The sequence below is a fragment of the Cavia porcellus genome, unplaced genomic scaffold (genome assembly GCF_034190915.1).
Source record: "Cavia porcellus strain 051 isolate PalLab524CR breed Dunkin Hartley unplaced genomic scaffold, mCavPor4.1 scaffold_5, whole genome shotgun sequence".
Classification (NCBI taxonomy): Eukaryota; Metazoa; Chordata; class Mammalia; order Rodentia; family Caviidae; genus Cavia; species Cavia porcellus.
This window is the reverse complement of record NW_026947488.1, coordinates 90082224-90101132: the sequence shown is the minus strand read 5'-3', so window position 1 is coordinate 90101132 and position 18909 is coordinate 90082224. Positions and strand designations below refer to the sequence as shown.

The 18909-nt window shown below is 34.6% G+C and overlaps 1 long non-coding RNA gene across 9 annotated transcripts in view; it reads right to left on the bottom strand.

Annotated features, from left to right (window-relative positions):
• LOC101788210 (uncharacterized) overlaps positions 1 to 18909 on the bottom strand; it is a 338370-nt gene that overhangs the window by 42112 nt on the left and 277349 nt on the right. The gene's annotated exons all lie outside the window — the stretch shown is intronic.

The window sequence follows — 18909 nt, the reverse complement described above, 5'->3', positions numbered from 1 at the left end:
TTCTTTCCTTTGAACTGTCAGATATATTTTTCAAAATTATTTAGTTTTCTGGCATTAGCTTGCCAAGGGATTTTTGGCTTCTTTCTATAGTTTGCCTCAAAGCCAATACTACAAGTTTTCAGGCCTTTACAACAATATTCCACTTTCAGGAACAAAATCCATGTTAGCTATCGATCACTGTGTAAGGAAAAAAAGTAGTTAAATGCAATGAGTTAGAACAACAAAAATTTCCTTTGCTTGCAGTTCTGTAATCCTGTAACAGGCTTGATGAGGGTAACTCATCCCTATTCCAGCTGCCAAGATGGCTCATTTCCACGACTAGCAAATTAACAGTGCCTACTGGCTGGAAACTTAGCTGGTGTTGGAAGGCCCCAATCTTTTCCATACGGCCTCCACCACAGGCTACATGACTTACTCAGGCATGGGGATTAGGTTCAAAAGCAATGTTCCAAGAAAATCACAGCCTGGTTTTATCAACTATAATGTCAATTCCACAGGAATCATAGACACAGACTTCTGTCAGGGATAGGAGTATCAATTTGCATCAAAGGGGATCACGTGACATAAGACACTGTTACTTTCATCTTTTGAAAATAAATTTACCCAAATGAAAGAAATTGAAAGACTTTTGAGTTAAAAGGTAATCCTCTGGCTTTTTATGGAAGAGAGGCATATATTAAGTAATGGACAACGTTTAGGAGATTAGTAATAGCAGAAAGAAACAAAGGGAGGAAGCCTGGACAGGTTCTAAAGGTATAGTCAATGAGCATAGACAAAATGTAGTCACTGAGAAAAAAGAATCAAAAATTGCTTGCAAATTTTCTTTTGGAGAAATTATGTGAATTGCAATTCTATTTACTAAGTTGAAAAAGACCATAGAAACAGCAACTGTTATGCTCTGCTTTTCAGAGAAAAGAATTTAAGAACGCAGCTTTATATGTGACAAGTTTTAGTTCTGTATTAAATACTAAAGTGCAGCTGTTACATGGACTATTATGTATACATGCCTAGAATTGAGAGAATTCACAGGAGATATCATACAAATAAATGCTATGTAGTGAACTAGAGGATGCCTTCTACATGTGAAATCCATGGAGGAGAATTAAATAAATTATTTAATACATAGAGAAAAATGAATGGGCAGTCCACGATTCTATATCACTTTCATATTAGGATGTTGGGCACAAAAATAGGAGAAAATAGAAAACAACTTGTAGAAGCTTGGAAAACCCAAAGTGTGTATTACCAAGATCAATGATTCAGGCACAACAATTGTGTAAAAACACTACAAAATTTAAAAAGTACTTTTAGTGTGAGTCAGTAAACTCAGAAGGGCTCTACACTTCCTTCTGCATTTCACGTAGGGCAGGTTAAGGTCAATTAACTGAAATCAAGTAAGAGTTATCTTCCTCACTTAAATCCTGGTCCTCATACCATAAAGACTCATGTCTGAGCACAGTGAGTTTCTATTGGTAATGCAGTTTCAAAGGGCCACAGAAGTCAAGAGGAAGAAACAGAGACACTATTGACTTAGTTGAAGAAACACAGACCCCATCTCTGAATGTCTCCTTGTTGAAAAACTTATCAAATACAGTAGTTCAGTCAGTTTTGAAAATATATTCTGTCATAACAAGCAAGGTATATCAATGTACTTTCCTTATGATAGCTACTAATATCAGCCTATAAAAAAGATCCCTGGATTTGCAAACTGTTAAATGTTGTCAATAAACCTTATATGAGCAACTTCAGAAGAAGTAAAATCATAAAAATCAAGTTGAACAAGCAAGAATTTCTATCTGGAATATTCAACAAACCCTCTGTCAAAAGTGTGGTCAGCACTATAGGAGGGTCACGGAAGCTTTAATAGGTGGAGAGGCCTAGAGAAAAGAGTATTATGTTATTGGGAGAAAATCCTCAAACCGGATTATGGGATGCTGGGCTCATTTTCTCTTTCCATTCTGGCTTCTATGAGTGAACAATTTCCTCTGCCAAATGTTGCTACCGTGATGCGCTACCTCACCAAAGCAACGAGGCCAATCAAGCATAGGCTGAAATTTTCTAAACTGTGAGTAAAAGTAAACCTGTCCTTCCTCTATGCTGATTACTTGGGTACTTTTCATAGTTTAGAAAAATTAAAACAAGAAGGATTAAAAGCAAGAAGTAATGAAAACATGAGAGTAGCTAACAGAGATGACTTTATGAGAAAGCTTGCTGTGGAAGGGAACAAAATACAGGGCAAAAGCTAGAAACATACACAAATTTAAAGAAAGTTGTTTTTAAAAGTGGGAGATGTTTGCATCCTAATGGAAACAGGAGCAGCCAAGAAAAGTGGGAGGCACATCCCTGAGGATGGGGCCCACCACCTCTGAAGAAACTGGAGATTTGGGGGAAAAGCTAGAGTGAGAATAAAGAGACACTATTTGCCATTCACTGGGGGAAAATGTGGCTTTGTGAGTATAAAAATAAAATTCAGTGCAAAGAATTATCATTTCTAACTTTTAATTCAGTTTTTTAAATTTTAAAACAATTAATGTAATTGTCATCGCAGGCAAGATCATACAATTATTCTTTCATCTTAATCATATCTCCTTCTCTAATGATCTGAAACAAAACTCACCTCTTCTTTAATCTAACTCATTTTCACTCTGCTAACTCTTTATACCTGCATTTCTAAAAAAAAAAAAAATATATATATATATATATATATATATATATATTAGCTGTCAGAGTATTAACTGGGAGTCAGTCAAACTGGATTTTGGTATTTGATCTGCCACTGGCTTACCATTGAGAACTTAATTCCGTTGGTTTTTATTTTTATTTTTGGAATGAGACTTTTGTACTTTATGATAGTGATGATAATGCTTTGCATTTATAAAAAATCTGAAAAAATTAGCTACATATACATTTATATGTGTGTATATTTATATATATTTTCTCTTTTGCTCAAAATTATTAAATTCAAAGAGAAGTGAAAAGAAAATCTTAAATTCATATTTCATATTTCCAGAATCTCGTATACATATATTTCTTATCACTAACTTACACTTAATCCTGAATTTTTATGATGATGTTTATCTTTTGACATTAGTAAATCTCATAAAACTAGAAATTTCACCTCTTATTTTTTCTTTGTTCCCTCCAGGTCCATGTCTGAATCAGGGTATGAACCTAGTCATGATATTAAAGGTAATCAATACAGAAAATTTAATATTAATAATATAACAAACCAAATGTTAAGCCAGTTTTTACAAAAAAGTTATGTTCCATTCAGAAATGAAACAACTTAGTTCTGATTACTTAATTCAAAACCAAGCAGGTTACCACATGCTTAATTGTATTCAGTTAAAATAAGGAAAGATTTTCAAACTGATGTTTTATAAACTTCCTGTGCTTGACATGCACGGCTTGACATTCAAAAACAAACAAACAAACAAAAAAAATCCCAGATTCTAAACTTGGGACCTTTAGCAGAAAATCGCTGATCTGGCGCTCTGGGGAAATGAGAGGTGCTGTTTAGACTGGGTCTGTATTCACACCAGGAATTAATGGATTAAGGTACTATTGCACTCGGTCAGTGGATGGGTCCCTTGTCTTTACCTTGTGTCAAGTAGATTCATTTCCTTAAATTGTTTCACTAATTCACGTTACATATTTAGGCTACATAGTCACTTTATGAGACTGTCATCTAAGTACAGTCATGATTTTATGGTAAAAAACACTGTGTGCTGGAGATATCAATGTCACTATGATTATTATAGTTAATATTTACATGATTTTACTATATGCCTGGCACCATTTGAAAGCATTCCTACATACAAATTCAAATGACACTTACCCTCAGGTGTTTGATTTTTTTTCTCTGTGTATAATAAAATGTCTAGGCAGATTAATTTCACAAAGAAAAAAGTTTTATTTAATGCATGGAGATGTAAGGCCCTGGCACTAGAGATACACTGGCTTTCCACTACTTCTGACGGTAAGCCTCTAAAGGACCTAGGAACCTCTTTGTGGGACCGACCTTTTAAAAATTTCATACCATTTCCCAAATTACTCCCTTACCAAGCCTGGCACACAGGAGCATTTGGGTAAATGACACCCATACCTTACCTAGTAGTAACTTCATTGTCTCTATTGTAACTGTGAAGTTCTAAGTCTGAAATCCAAGGACTCACACTGTCTTTCCAGTGAACTGGTACTGAGTCCAAGTTTTATGATTCTCATGCTGAAATTCCAGGGACTGGATGCTGGGTCTGGAGCACTCTAATTCTGAGTCTACAGATTTTCTAACTGCTGGACACATATTTCTGATCACTGGTTTAGTCCTCAGGAGCTAACTGGAATCATATAACCACCCACTGAGATGAGAAGATAATGAAACCTAGAGGATAAGTTATTCAATAATGCACTTCAAGAATAAGATTCATCCTAGGTAAAGGAAATTGTGGCAGTTTTTATTTGCTTGGAAATTTTCTTTTCTCCTTTTCTAATACTAGTCCTATCTTTTCCTGTTACCACAGGGTATGTACTTGACACAGGCTTTTCAGATTTAGTAAAAGTTTTATTATGAGTACACGATGCAGGAGCAGCAACTGTTTACTCTGATTGATTCTCAGGTGCTGGTGGATCATGACTTCCTCTTCCTTTCCCTAGGAAAACTGAGCAAATTTGGCACCTGACTTTGGCACTGGTAGAACTCACTTTCACACAAAATGAAGAAGGTCACCTAAAGGACGTAATAAAAAAGAGTGTATAGAAAACAAGGAAAGTGAGAAGGTGGGATTCATGGTTTGGGGTGGGAGCTCTAGCTGTAAAAAGCACTATTTCTTCTTTGATTTTGTTTATGCTCATTTATTTTGGAATTTTCCATTAGATCGTGCCAGGTACTGATAAATACAATAGAAAATCAGACAACTTGAAAAAACCTAGGAAAGTAACTGACAGTCCTAAAGTTAAACTAACATGAATAAAAATGAAAAATGCAATCCTTTTTATTCATGCTAAGAGATCTACTTCTTGAGCTAAAGGACTGAGGCATAGACCCAAGAACTCAATATAGAGTCCCTTGAATTCTGAATTCTGGGCAGAATGGCTAGAAGCAGATGCAGCCCGTGGTATTAACTGATACAGGGGACTTGACATAGTAGTTAACAGTGCCCTATTAGTTAGTCACCAGATAGTAAAAGGGAACATTTACAGATTTTTAGAACTGGAGAAACAAAAGCTTGTTTTTATATCCACTCACAACACCACAGCAAGTCAATCTTCAGAGGACAGATCTGAAATTAGAAAAGCTGCTGGAGTTCAGTTAACTGTGAAGAGGAAGAAACTATCAATAAGCACTTCCGTGCGTTTCTGAGTAATAGCTGAAGCAGGTAACAGCACTTTATGTGTTAACATACCAATGATTGTTATGTTAACATACCGATGTTCACGTATCATTTAAAGTGCAAAAACAAAAGGAAAAATCTTCAACTTGTAGCCTGATTTTAAAAACTCCCAAGAGCACTTTGACATTTAGTTGAAAATGAATACTAAATGCCATGGAGTTGATCTCATTATAGCAAACCTATTGATTGTGGGTACATATCACTGTAAGTATCTGACTTGTGTAACCCTAGGGAGTACCTCCAAACATTTCATCACATCTATCGCAGCCCTCCCCACATTTAGCCCTCCTCCATGCCTGCATGTTTCTTTTAGCTCCCTTTTCTTACTTTGGTCTATTTGGATGTTGTGGTCAGTGTTTATTTCAATTTCTTCTCATGCAGGTGATCAATACCCTTCACCACATCCCTTCCATTATGATATCTGCAGTCCTGATGCCTTCTCAATTCAATGAAGAAGGTAATCAAATATAGATGAATATAGACTTATCAAAAACTTAAAGCACAATATGAAAACTGGAACTAAAGATACACAAAAAGACAGTTTTCATTTTCAGCTGATAACTAAAAATCTGGAAAAAATAGAGAAGTATACAAACAAGACTGTGCAATGAGGACAACCACGGAGACAGTGATGCTGTTTTTCTGTGTCTAAGTAAGCAGTGTGAATAGAAATTCCAGCTGATTATCATCATTAAAATTAGGATTTTTAAGAATTAATAAAAACCATCAATTCATTCTTACAAATGACTCAGAATGCTTCCCGTGACAGTTTGCAGTGTGTTCACTTTCATTCCCTCTTGGAGGTTACTGGAAAAAACAATGCGTCTTCAAGGTTTTAATGGAACAAAGAGTATATCTGTCAGCTGTACCATGAATTTAAGCATTGGTGCCTCTCATCATCAATTTGCTTTAGCTTTGCTCCTGACTCACAAGAATGCTAAGTACTCAAGGGATTGAATTCTGCTCCTTTGGGTTCTGTGCACAAATAAGCTGATTTGGTCTAGTAATCAAATGAGATTTGCTCTACAAGAAGATATGGAGACAATTACTAACACTAAACACAAATAGAAAGAGGAGCCTGACTGCCAAGCCAAAGGGAGTGCCAGTGTTTCAGAAGTGGGATATAAAGACTATATAATAACCCATCCACTACAAAGGAGACAACATGCACCATTCTCAAAGAAAGTCTTAGGTTAAAATCCTCTCCTTACATTCCAGACAAATTATAAAGCACATGGATACAACCCTATTTGAAGTCCTGTCTTTCACTCCCTAAAACATAACCATGGACTAACTCAGCAATATAGAACTCCCAAGTTTACAAGCAAAACAATAATAGAGCTCCACAAATATTAGAGAAATATTTAGAAATATATAAGCAATTGTTATTTTCTTTCTAACATTTGATTTTTTCTACTTAATGTCTACATCTAGAAATATGTTGGATATGAAACTAAAATTTTACTTAATTATGTTATACATGACTTTTAACAGAAACTACATAATTTAATGCAAACTCATTACATAGATAAGTACAGTGCCATGTATGCCAAGAATTAATACAATAACATACTATTTTAGGATAATTTAGCTTATAAATACAAAAATAAAAAATAATAACTTTAGTGATTCCACAATGCTTACATTCTAAAATTTTATTTTTTTTTATTTTTTTAACTTTTTAAATTTTATTTAAGGAGAAAAGACAAAAAAAAACAGTGAAAGGGTACAAGTTATACAGATTTACAGAAAAAAAATGAACAGTAGGAAATCACTAGATAATGGATTACATATTGCCATCTTAGAAATAATTGTTCAAGTCACAAAATTAAAGCTTGTAGAGTGGACATTCCAACAATGATACTGCAAACAGTTCTGTTCAATGATCCAATAAAACTCTGTGATATCATTTTCTATCTTATACACTTAAATATACATGCAGTTATATAGTTTAGAGCACTTTCTTTTCCTCTCTTTTGTACAATGACTATTACACATTTTGGGTTTCATTGCTCCCACGGTTCTTATTGCTTTTTTGGATGAGAGTAAAACCAAATGTGACATAACAGAACAGAATCGGTCAAGTCAAAAGGGTGGACATAATAGATAATGTAAAAACATAATACAAGGTGATCAACAATGGTTACCATAATGCCTCCTGCTATCTCTAATAGAATTGCCTATATCATTAGTTATAATACAATTGAACAAAACAGTAAAGAACAAAACCGACAAAACCAAAACATTGGAGACATTGTAGGTCTTCAAAAGTAGATAAAAGTCAACGAGAATGGGCATTATAATGAATCTCATTATCTTCACAGCTGATGCCTAAACTTTCGAACCTGATACTATCCATCAAAACAGAATAGGGGAACATCAGTCAAAAACAAGATGGTGAGAGTAATGCAGCGCTTCAAATCGAGATAATAGAAAGTCAAAGTGGGTTACTATAATATATCCTGCTATTTTTTCCCTTTAATTAAACAGATAAAAATAAAAAAGTAAATAATGGAGTGGAGATTGAGAAAAAAGAGGGCATAACAGCGAAACAGCGCAGATCAAAACATAACCATTTAAGCAGAATAGTGTTTCACCACCAGATAATCCCAACCCAAAAGTAGTTACCATATTGAATCTTTCCTTGAAATCCTTGAGTACAAGTTCGTATACTGTAGCATTAAGTATATCAAAACAATGTAAAACCTTTTAAGAGAGTGACAGCATTACAGAGTATTTAGAATCGACTAACAGAAAATGAACAATGGTTTCTGTATAATCTTCTTGTCTTTAAAAGGTTTTTGCTTATACTATTGTACATAATAAAATCCAATAAGATACAACCTATTTAGACCATTGGAGACAGAAGAACAAAAGCTAGATGAGACTTCAAAACAAGATGATACTAAATCAGTATTACCTATTAAGATGTCATTTTCTCCAAAATAGCTGTTCCTATCATCCAATCTTCTCTGTCTCATTTCTGTTGAGCTCTTTTTCTGTCAGTAGCTGTCAGTTTGTCTTCTTCATTTTCTTCTCTGTTCCATTCGTTGTGGCCTGCCTGCCACTATTTCTGGGTTCTTTGTACTTTTCTTTTTTTAGAATATCCTGCAATACTTTCTGTAGAGTTGAATTGGTGGTTGCAAATTCCCCCAGTTCCTATTTATCCTGGAAGCACCTTGTTTTTCCATCAATTTCCAGGGACAGTTGTGCAGGATATCTCAATCTTGGCTGGAGATTATTATCTTTCAAAGCTTGAATTATTTCCCCCCATGCTCTTCGTGATTTGATGGTTTGTGCAGAGAAATCTGCTGTAATTCTGATGGGTGTTCCCTTGTAAGTGGTCTGTTTCTTGTCTCTGACAGCTTTTAATATTCTGTTCTTGTATTGAATTTCTGGAATTTTTATTATTATATGCCTGGGTGTTGCTCTATTTGGGTTATAGGTAGCTGGGGTCCTGTATGCCTCATACATCTGAGTATCTTTACATTTTGCTAAATTAGGAAAATTCTCCTGGATTATTTCTGTGAGTAGCTTTTGTAGTTCACTTGTTTGTGTCCCTACTTCTTCTTTTATGTTCTTAATCCTTAAGTTATGGATCCTCTTATCATCTTGTCTTTGTATTATTGCTGTTTGTTTCTTTGTTATTTTTTAGAAGTTTTTCATTTCGTTCTCCCATATTACAAGTCTGCCCTCCAATTCAGATAGTCTGTCCTTAGTTTCTTTCAAGCTGTTATGCCAGTCTTGGATAGACTTCTTAGTTTCTTGGTAGTCCCTTTGAACCTGCTTCACGTATTCTATGCTTTCTCTGTTTTCTCCATCAAATAATTCTCCCCTCTTTTTTTTTTTTCTTCCATTCCACCATCTGTTTTTTCCTGGGTGGTGCTTAGCATTTCTCTAACTATTCTGCATACTTCTACCTTCAGGTCGTTGATAACTTCATTCCTGATTTGGTCTATGAGGCTCTCTATATGGTGCTTTATGTGTATTGGTGCAGTGTCTGCTATTGCCTGTTTCTCAGAATTGGGGGCCGAGGAGCCCTTCTTGTTGCTGCCTCTTCCCATATTCTCTGTTCCTTACATATGCAAGTTTACATAGGAGACCCAGCTTCTCTCCCTGTCAGCCACAGCCTGATCGAATTGCTCCGGTTAGGTGTTCCCACCCACCACAGCACACCAGGAAGTTGCAGATCAGGCAGCCTACGCGGGCCCACCCCTCCCAGCCACCTTCAGGCTCTGGGATCTGGGTTGGGCCAGCCTACTGGGTCTGCCAGCAGCGTCATGCAGGCCAGGCACTTTTCACCAATCCCGTCCGAGAGGCGGATGTGTGGCTGGAGTCCCCACTGCACCCTGTCCCGCAGGACTGCCCCGGCCCAGAAAGTCCTCCGCTGGAGTCAAACTGTGGTGGAGTGTCAGTTTCTCTCACTCACCTCACCATAAGTTGTAGAGTTGAATTGGTGGTTGCAAATTCCCCGTCAGTGTACGCCTCCCTGCCCATCCTGTTTTTGACTCCCTTCGCAGACTCCCGTTCTCAGAGCCTCCGCGCGTCTCTCTCCTTGCCGAGCCGATGTAGAGGCAGCCAGCAGCCACGCGGCGGGAAACCCAAATCGCGGCTTCCAATGGCGTGGGGTCCAGCCTCCACACCGAGGCTTTTCTGTTCCTGTTTTAGCGCCAGGACTGCATTCCAAGTTGGTTTCTCTCAGCCCAGTTGGTTCCTGAGTCAGCAGAGCATATCTCCACTGGCTTATGTCTCCTTAGTCCACACCATTCCTGACTTCTGAACCAAGCCTTTCAGAGAGCCTCCATAGTATCTGCTATCTGTCCGCCATGTTCTCCCGGAAGTCTGTGGCCGCAGTGGCTCACCGGCTCCCTCTCTCTTCGCCTCGCCTGCGCACGCCCCGCTCTCCCCTCAGCCCACCCAGCAGGCTGCCCGCGCGCCGGACACCTCCGCCAGAGACTGGCAGGGCCCGCGAGCCGGCCCGAATACCCGGGGCAGTGCCCGGCGTCGTCCCCCATTCTAAAATTTTAAATAAAATATATATTAAGTAGCAACATGTTGTATACACTATGATGACTTAATTATAAACCAAGTAGAAACTAAAGTTGGGGAGATCTTTCTTCTTTATTTTTCCATTACATCATCCTATGAATTTCTGTGATTACTTTTATACTCTGAAAATATGTTTTAGAGGTTATTAAGGAAACTTAAAAAAATGAAGTACTAGTTTCAAGTCATAATCAATGGTTATCCAACACCTATGGAAATTTGACTAGAAAATTATTCTTGTTATTTTTTTAATGCACTAATGAGTTTAATTTTTAAAATAATTTTTCCCAAAATATTTTGAAGATTAGAGCAAAAAGCAGAAAAAAACCTTCACAAAATTTTTTTAATGATCTTAAAACAATTCAGGAACTCTAGAATGTTAAGGTTTGATTGTTTTCAAGCAGGTGTATACTTTTATAAATATCAAGTTTATAGTTTTTTAAATAAACAAAGTAATAAAATTTTTCCAGTTTCCTCTGAGATACTGAGGCAGGAGAATCACAAGTTCAATTTCAGCCTGTGGAATTTAGCAAGACTCTGTCACAAAATTAAAAATTATTAAAAGGTCTAAAAAATAGCTCAGTGCAGGGTCTCTGGATGTGATCCTCAGTATCAGGAAACGTAAATTTCAATTTGCTCTGTATACTAAAACTTTTTTTTCCCAAAGAACACTTATTTTTGCACTGATTATTGAAACTGTATTTTCTTTTTGAAGGGGTATATTGTATTCATTTTTGGTAAATATTTTCTGGCTACTGTACAACAAAATAGTTTTCTCTACAGTGGCAACAGTATTATAAAAATACTGCCATTTATTAATTAAAAGCTCATTTTAAAATTCAAAAATGTTTTGATACTTTTTAGTACCAAACATCTAAATAACTGAATTACCAGCAAACCTCTATTTTAAAATGATTGTCATAATCTCCAACGGTATCACTATTAAGTACCCTAAAAGTATAAAATCTTTTACCCATTCAATGTATCAATCTGATCAAAGCAAATCAACTCTTTCTGATTATGAAATGTTCCCTTGGCTTTACCTTATCTCCTAGGACCATGGGGTATAACCATTTCATAGATTGTCCAAAAAGGAGCACTGTTTGTCAGCTCTTAATATTAAATATTTAGCTTTTAAACACATTCCTTAATTTTAGAAAACATAGAAATACTTCATTGTGAAATAACTTGAAACAGAAACTAATGTAAACGTCTATTTATGGGTGAATGTACAATCAGAGGTAAACCCATGCAGTACAATACTACTCAGCAATAAAAAAAAAAAAAAAAAGAAAAGAAAGAAAGAAAGAAAAAGAAAAACCTAACCCTAATTCCTGGGTTATAAAATAAGTATATGTTTGATTTTGTATGCAACATCCACACTGATTTCCAAAGAGTCTCTACCATTATCCATTGTTCTTAGAAATGTATTTTCTAAGCAATTCAAGTTCTCTAAGTTCTTTCTGTTAATCTGAATCTATCTTTCCCTTCCCTTCCCTTCCCTTTCCTCCCCTCCCCTCCCCTCCCCTCCCCTCCCCTTCCCTTTGCTTCCCTTCCTTCCCTTCCCTCTGCTTTCCTTCTTTTGCCCCTCACCCCTCTCCTTCCCTTCCTTTCCTTCCCTTTCTATTCCTTTTCTAGTATGTGGGTGAGGGTATTCTTGTTGGGTTTTTTGTTTCATCTCTCTAATGCAGTTCTCCAGGTAGAATGGTATGCTAAGGAGGGCTGTGTGGTGAATGCAGATTCAATAAAGTTGATTTGTACAGGTGATAATCCTTGAGGTTTCTCTAGTCATCACCACAAAGATACACGAACTTTAACTGCTGAGTCCCATCAAGTTACTTCCTTTGATTTTGATAAAATTCTTTGCTTCTTTTTCATTAAAATACACTAGTTTGTTGGCATAAATTAATTGTCTAGTGGCTTTGTCCAGTGTATAACTATTTGTGATTCCAAAGTCTACTCTTTCTAAAGTTTCTAAGCTGCTACTGAGGAACTTTCCTGAGAGCATATTAGTATTACCCCTTCTCCTTTATCTAATGTCTTTATTTTAAATTGCACTATGCAGATACTTTTATTTTTTAAAATGAGTCTTTCTGCTAGGAACAGCAATACTTCTAATGGTAACACTTGCCTAAAAAACAATGTTTAGAGAACAAGAAACTTTTGGAATAAAAATGCAAATCATTTCCAAAAACTGGGAGTGGTACCCTGGGGGCTATCCATGATGTAGGGGTGAACTTGCAAATGGAAAGGAAAACACGAGATTGAGGAAGTGTACAGGGAGGAAAAGGGACCTTACTAGAATTGAGGTGTGCTACTTACACGAGTCATCTACCCAGATAAACGTAACACTTACGTATTATGAATATGTACTAGTAAAATTTTAAAAATAGTTTACAAAACCATAAATGAATTAAAATATGTACTGTGTTGTTATAATAGAATAAAAAGGGAAATATCTCTTGATGTTTTCCATAACAAGAGTCTTTTCCTAATCTTTTAACATCTCTGTCCTTCTACTCAGCATAGTATACTCAAACACAAGGCTTCACCTTAGGAATCTAATCCTGAACACGTATTTCTTTTGAATCAATGATAATGCTAATCTTAATAACTAGACACAGGAGTTTGAAATAGTGCTGACCAGCACCCCACTCTGCCCTCCTGTAGCATCCCTGCCCTCTTCCTTCCTATAAGGCGGGGCTCTTACTCCCTGTCTTCCTCAGGGTCAGCCTAGAGTTGTCTCTAAAAGGAACAGGGCAGTTTAACATCAACGCCTGTAATTTTGAGCATCTGGCTTTGTGACTTTGATTCTGAGAACTCATATTTCAAAGTGATTATTTTCTGTCAGTAATTTTTTTGTTTAATTGAGGTATGGTCTTTAGTATAATTTACAAACCAGAAGTGAGTATGTCAATGAATTTATGTTCATTCATGTGCCTTTATTAACCACCCATCTTTTCAGCTTTTCAGTGAGTTCCCAGTTAACAATATCATGTCACTCCTGAGAAAGTGGCTGTGTCATTTTAATGCACATGCTTTCTGTCTAAAATATTAAAACATTCTTTTATTTTGTTGCTCAGGTAAATGACTACCTTTTGAAGTGCTGTCAGATTTCACCCTTCAAATGATTCTTGTATACTTCATATAGCACATATTTAATTCACACCATTCCAAATATAGTTACTAATTTAAAGACAATTTAAATTCATTTTTCAATAGTTTTAAAATGTAACTCTATTTGAAAGGGTGTCACTTAGCTCCTAAAGCAAAATTGGAAGATGCTAACAGCCAGAATGAAAAGCAGTCCATCCCAAGTAATATAGGCAGTAGATTTATGAATGGGTGATAATAGATAAACAGGCTGGAAATTATAGACTTGATTTATGATAGCCTTATTATGCCTATATTATCTGTAAAGTAGAAGTCAGTTTTCAAAAGTTGACGATTAGTGGTGTCAAAGATGGTAAGGAGGGGGGTGGGGATTTAGCTCAGCAGCGTAAGTGCCTGCCTTGCAAGCAGGCAGTCGTGAGTTTGATCCCTGGTACCGATAAAAATGAAAAAGACCAAAAAAAAAAAAAAAAAAAAAAAAAGATGGTAAGGAAATAAAATAATTTAAAACAGACAAGCTTATATTCAACTTAATAATGATTTCATATTTGCTAAACTTTATTAATAGAAGAAGAGAAAAGCTTCTTCTTTACTCAGGCAAAAGCCAAAATACTAAGTATCGTAATCATCATCTAAAAGTAAAGCATGAATATTTTAAGTTAATAATAGATATTCTTTATAGAAAATACCATTAAATATACTTAACCTTTTTCTCCAGAGGTCAATAAAAAATTAAAGATACTAATATATCAGATTTTTTAGTTGTGGTACTTTCTGCACACTAAATAATAACTTCTAAATATCCTTTTTATTGCTAGTATATTTCAATTTATTTTTAATATCAGGTGTTAAAATGTAATATTTATGTTAAATTAAAAAGAATGTCTTCAAAAAATTAATATTAAAAATCAACTTATGCAATATCAAATTTTTATCATTTTAAAATTCAGATCATAGAATATTTATATGAAAATACAAAGAATCTTAACTGGAAAGATCAAAGATTTAGATTTTTCAAAGTAAGTGAGACACCTTCATTTAGCATAAATTTAAAATCAAGTAATTTTTCTTTTTTTTAATTTTTTTTAATTTTAAAAAGGATAAGATTAGATATAACAAAACAGAACAAAACAGATCATAAGGAAACTTTTTTTTTTTTGTCTTTTTTTATCGGTACCAGGGATCAAATTCACAACTGCCTGCTTGCAAGGCAGGCGCTTATGCCGCTGAGCTAAATCCCCAGCCCCAAGGAAACAATTTTAAGAAACACGGATTTCAAAGCAAGTCCACTGGTTTCTTCACTGTCTATCTTATTGTCTCTAGTTTTCTTCCAAATAGTTGTACCCATCTTCACACACACTGAATACATATTGAACATTATGGAACTAATCAAATCATTATAGGATGATGAAGGCATTTTAGGTCTTTAAGGCCTGACATGGGGGAAGTCAGTAATGACTACTATAATGTTTCTCATTCTCTTCATAGTAGCTGTCCTTATCTTTACATATGCTGAAATTGAACATAAGAGACTAGACTACTATCACTCTGAATATATTGCTAGATGTTTATATAGTAATGCTACAGAATTAGCAATGGGTTTCTTAGTGTCTCTTAAAATCAAGTAATTTGTCAAAGAACTATGTGTCTCAGAAAATTTAAGTGAGAACTTTTTCTGCATCTATTAAGATGATCATGTGATTTTTGTCTTTGGCTCTATTGATATGGTGTTTTATATTTGTTGATCAGTGTGTGTTAAAGTATCCTTGAATTCCTGGAATTAATCTCACTTGGTCATGTTGTATAATCTTTTTGACAATTTGCTGCATTCTTTTTGCCAGTATTTTATTGAGAATTTTTACATTAATGTTCATTAGTGAGATTGGCCTAGAGTTCTCTTTTTGAGTTGGGTCTTTCCTTGGTTTTGATTAGAAGGTGATACTTGCTTCCAGGAATGAGTTAGGAGGAATTGCTTCCCTTTCCATTTCATGTTTGTTGGTAAACATATATAAATGTATGTATATATATGTATTCTACATAGATAACTATACTAGTAATCTCTATTTTTTCATCAAAAACAGTTTGTGCTATCATTGTTTGATTGATCACTTGTGCCTAGATTTTATAACCTGAACAATTGAAATAAAAATATGCAATGTAATGTGTTAATTTAGTACTATTTTTCTTTTGTGAAATTTTGTATCATTTCTATCTTTTTTCTGTTTTGTTTTTTAAAATAAAAATTTTTAAGTGAGATTTAATGTGATACTCTTTGTAAAAGTATATGTGATTGATGTTTTGTGTTGTTTTTCTGTACAAAGAACTTTTACATAAAATACTTTAGAAGTCAGTTAGATTAAGAAATTTAACCACTGATTATATGAGTTATTTACTATAATTTTTGCAGATGGCTCAAACTGTTCACAGAATATTTTATATTTTCTTTTTCTAACAGAACTATAGTCATACAATTCAAGTGTTTGAAATTATTAGTATTAGTATTAGGATATGCTATTTTGTAGTAAAAAATACTAGTTATTATTATGATAAGTTTAGATATTGAATTAACTAGATTAAGAAATGCCTAGAAACTAAGGCATTATTTTTCATATATCTATGAGATTGTTTCCAGAAATGATTGGCACTAAGATTATGTGAATTAAAGAGGGAAGATACCTTCTGTGTGAGTGAGCACTATTCAATCAGCTTGTGGCCCAAAGAACAAAACCAGGGGAAAGACAGACGGATCTCTCTCCTCTTATAGAGCTTGGGATATAGTCTTCCTCTACTCCTGATCTAGGATCTCTGGTCTTTACATTCCAGGATCTCTAGTCTTTACATTCCAAAATTTAGAGCAGTGTCTTCCTAAACCCCTCCTCTGTCTGTCACTTAGGTTATTGTACTTAGAAAGAACCATACTACTGGGATCTCAGTATACAGATAGTGTGTCATGGAACTTCTTAGCCTTCATAATTATGTGAGCCAGTTTTCTTAATAAAATTCTTCTCATTCAATTCCAGCCTAGAAACAACTGTGTGACCTAGTGAGACCTTGACTCAAAATAACTACACTAACTTAGTATTATGTACCTATGATCCACTGTCACACACCCATGATACAATCACTCACAAAAGCCCTACCACTATTCAGTGAGGCTTTGAGGGGAAATGAAGATGTAAACCATAGGATAAGAATCACTCCTTCTAGGTAAGATGATTTTACAAATACTGTAAGTTCTTGGAACAAAAGAGTTAACATTCTTAGGACTGGAACAATTTTGCATGTTTGTGTCTGGTGATCTGAGGAACTCTTTTGAAGATCACTATGTAAAGTAACAACGTTAGTTCTGTTCCTACCACTTTGTTTTGAAGGCCTATCATTTTTGGGGATCTTTGCTATTTTTATTTATTTGTCTTTCTGTTTCTTATTTTTCCAGCAATTTGTTTTGTTTTGTTTTCCCCTCTCTAATGCAGAAAGGATAGGTATACATGTAGAGGCTTATACATGCTTAGAACTTCTCCTAAACAATTTAGAGAACTGATTATATTATGCATGATGAAATGAGCACCTATTTTAAGGAAAAAGAGACATTATGGTATCCATTTCTGATTCTTTATCGTCATGCTGTGAAATCTAGTAATGCTTTTATTCTTTGTTTAGAGTGGTTCTAGTCTGTTTTGCTTTATTTAATTTCAACATATATGAAGGTATGGACAGCTATTTTGAAGAGAACAAGAGACAACACAGTAGCCATTGTTGATTTTCCTATTGTCTAGTTTTGAAGGCCTGTAATGCCTTCATTACTCTGCTCTGATGAGTTTTATACTATTTTTTGTATGAATTCATTGTCTGTAAAGATATAGATGACTGTTTAGAAGAAAACAAGAGACATTATGGTAGCTACTGTGGATTCTTGTTGTCTTGCTTTGAAATCTGTGTCACTTACATTGTTTGCTTCATATCTGCTTTGTTCTTTTTTATTAGGTTTTGTTTTATCCTCTTGGAAATAAAAAAAAATTAAAAGAAAGAATCCCTCCTTCAGGTTTCCAGTGTAGAGCTTATAAATAAATATTAATGTCAAAATTCTGTTAGGTCTGTACTACCAATGCTACTCCACTAATGTCACAATCCCCTTTTGACAATAGAAAATTTAAGTGACTTTTTCTAATCATGTTCTTAAAGTACTTTAAACCCATGTCATGTATATAACACACTCCATATTTTTATAAAATCAAATTCACCTTTAAAATCACCTTAATATAATCAGCAAAATCATAAAATGTTTGTTCACAATTAAATGTGTTTAAAATTTATACATATTGATGCTTTCAAAAAGCTAACTTTTCAAACAGTAATCTTGGTAAAATACAAACTATTACTTTTTTATATAAGTCAATAAGATTTAATGTAAATATTTAAATCCAATTTAAAAATCCCAATCATTTTAACTGGAAATCAGCACCTATACTTATGCTTGAACTTATGGAAATTTCTCTTTGTGGTTCAGAATTATGTATCAAATTGTTATAATAACCAGCCCAATTTCTTCTGTGTGATAGGACATTAATATTTATTATATATCTGTATTGTCTTGGTTTCATCCTCAGATGTGTTATACTTAACAAACATTTCTGTTTTTTTATTCTGAAGAGAAAATTATTTTCTAGGTACGCAGCAATTTAATCAGTATTGAAGCTCAATTCCAGGTTTCCTTGTTTTTCTGTCACACTTAGTACTAAGTCAATAGCGGATGAAACAGAACCTGAATGGTACATTTTATAATGACATGGTAGGTAAAAAGTGATAGAAATAAGGAAATAGCTAGAATTAAGTAAAACAGACACAGTATTTTTCCAACAGTTTCTATCACATGGTTCTTTTTTAATCCCGAGTCTTTAAGATCCTCACATTTTTGTGACATCTGATGACAGAAAATCTCTCACCCAAACCTACTCAAGTTCATATAATGAAAGACATTTATCATTGTGTTTATTGTCTATTTTGAAAGCAACTTCCAAAATCATAACAATGTCAAATGAATTGCTTTGTATCTAACAGTTTTTTTGGGTCAGGAATCGACATGCTGTTTAACTCAGGGGTTCTGTCTCAGTGTCTTTCAAGAACAGGAAATTGAACTTAGCATTGTAATCACATTAAAGATAAACTAGAGAAAATAACTATTTTCTATGAAAATAACTAGAAAATAACTATGAAAAATAACTATTTCATTTGCTATAGCCTAAGTGTCACTTTGACTGTTTTGTAATGCACCAACTTTGCTAAACCTTATTGACCTGTAACTGAACCCTTGTGGTTAAAATTTCCGAGGAATATTTGTACAACCAACGACAGGAGATAACCT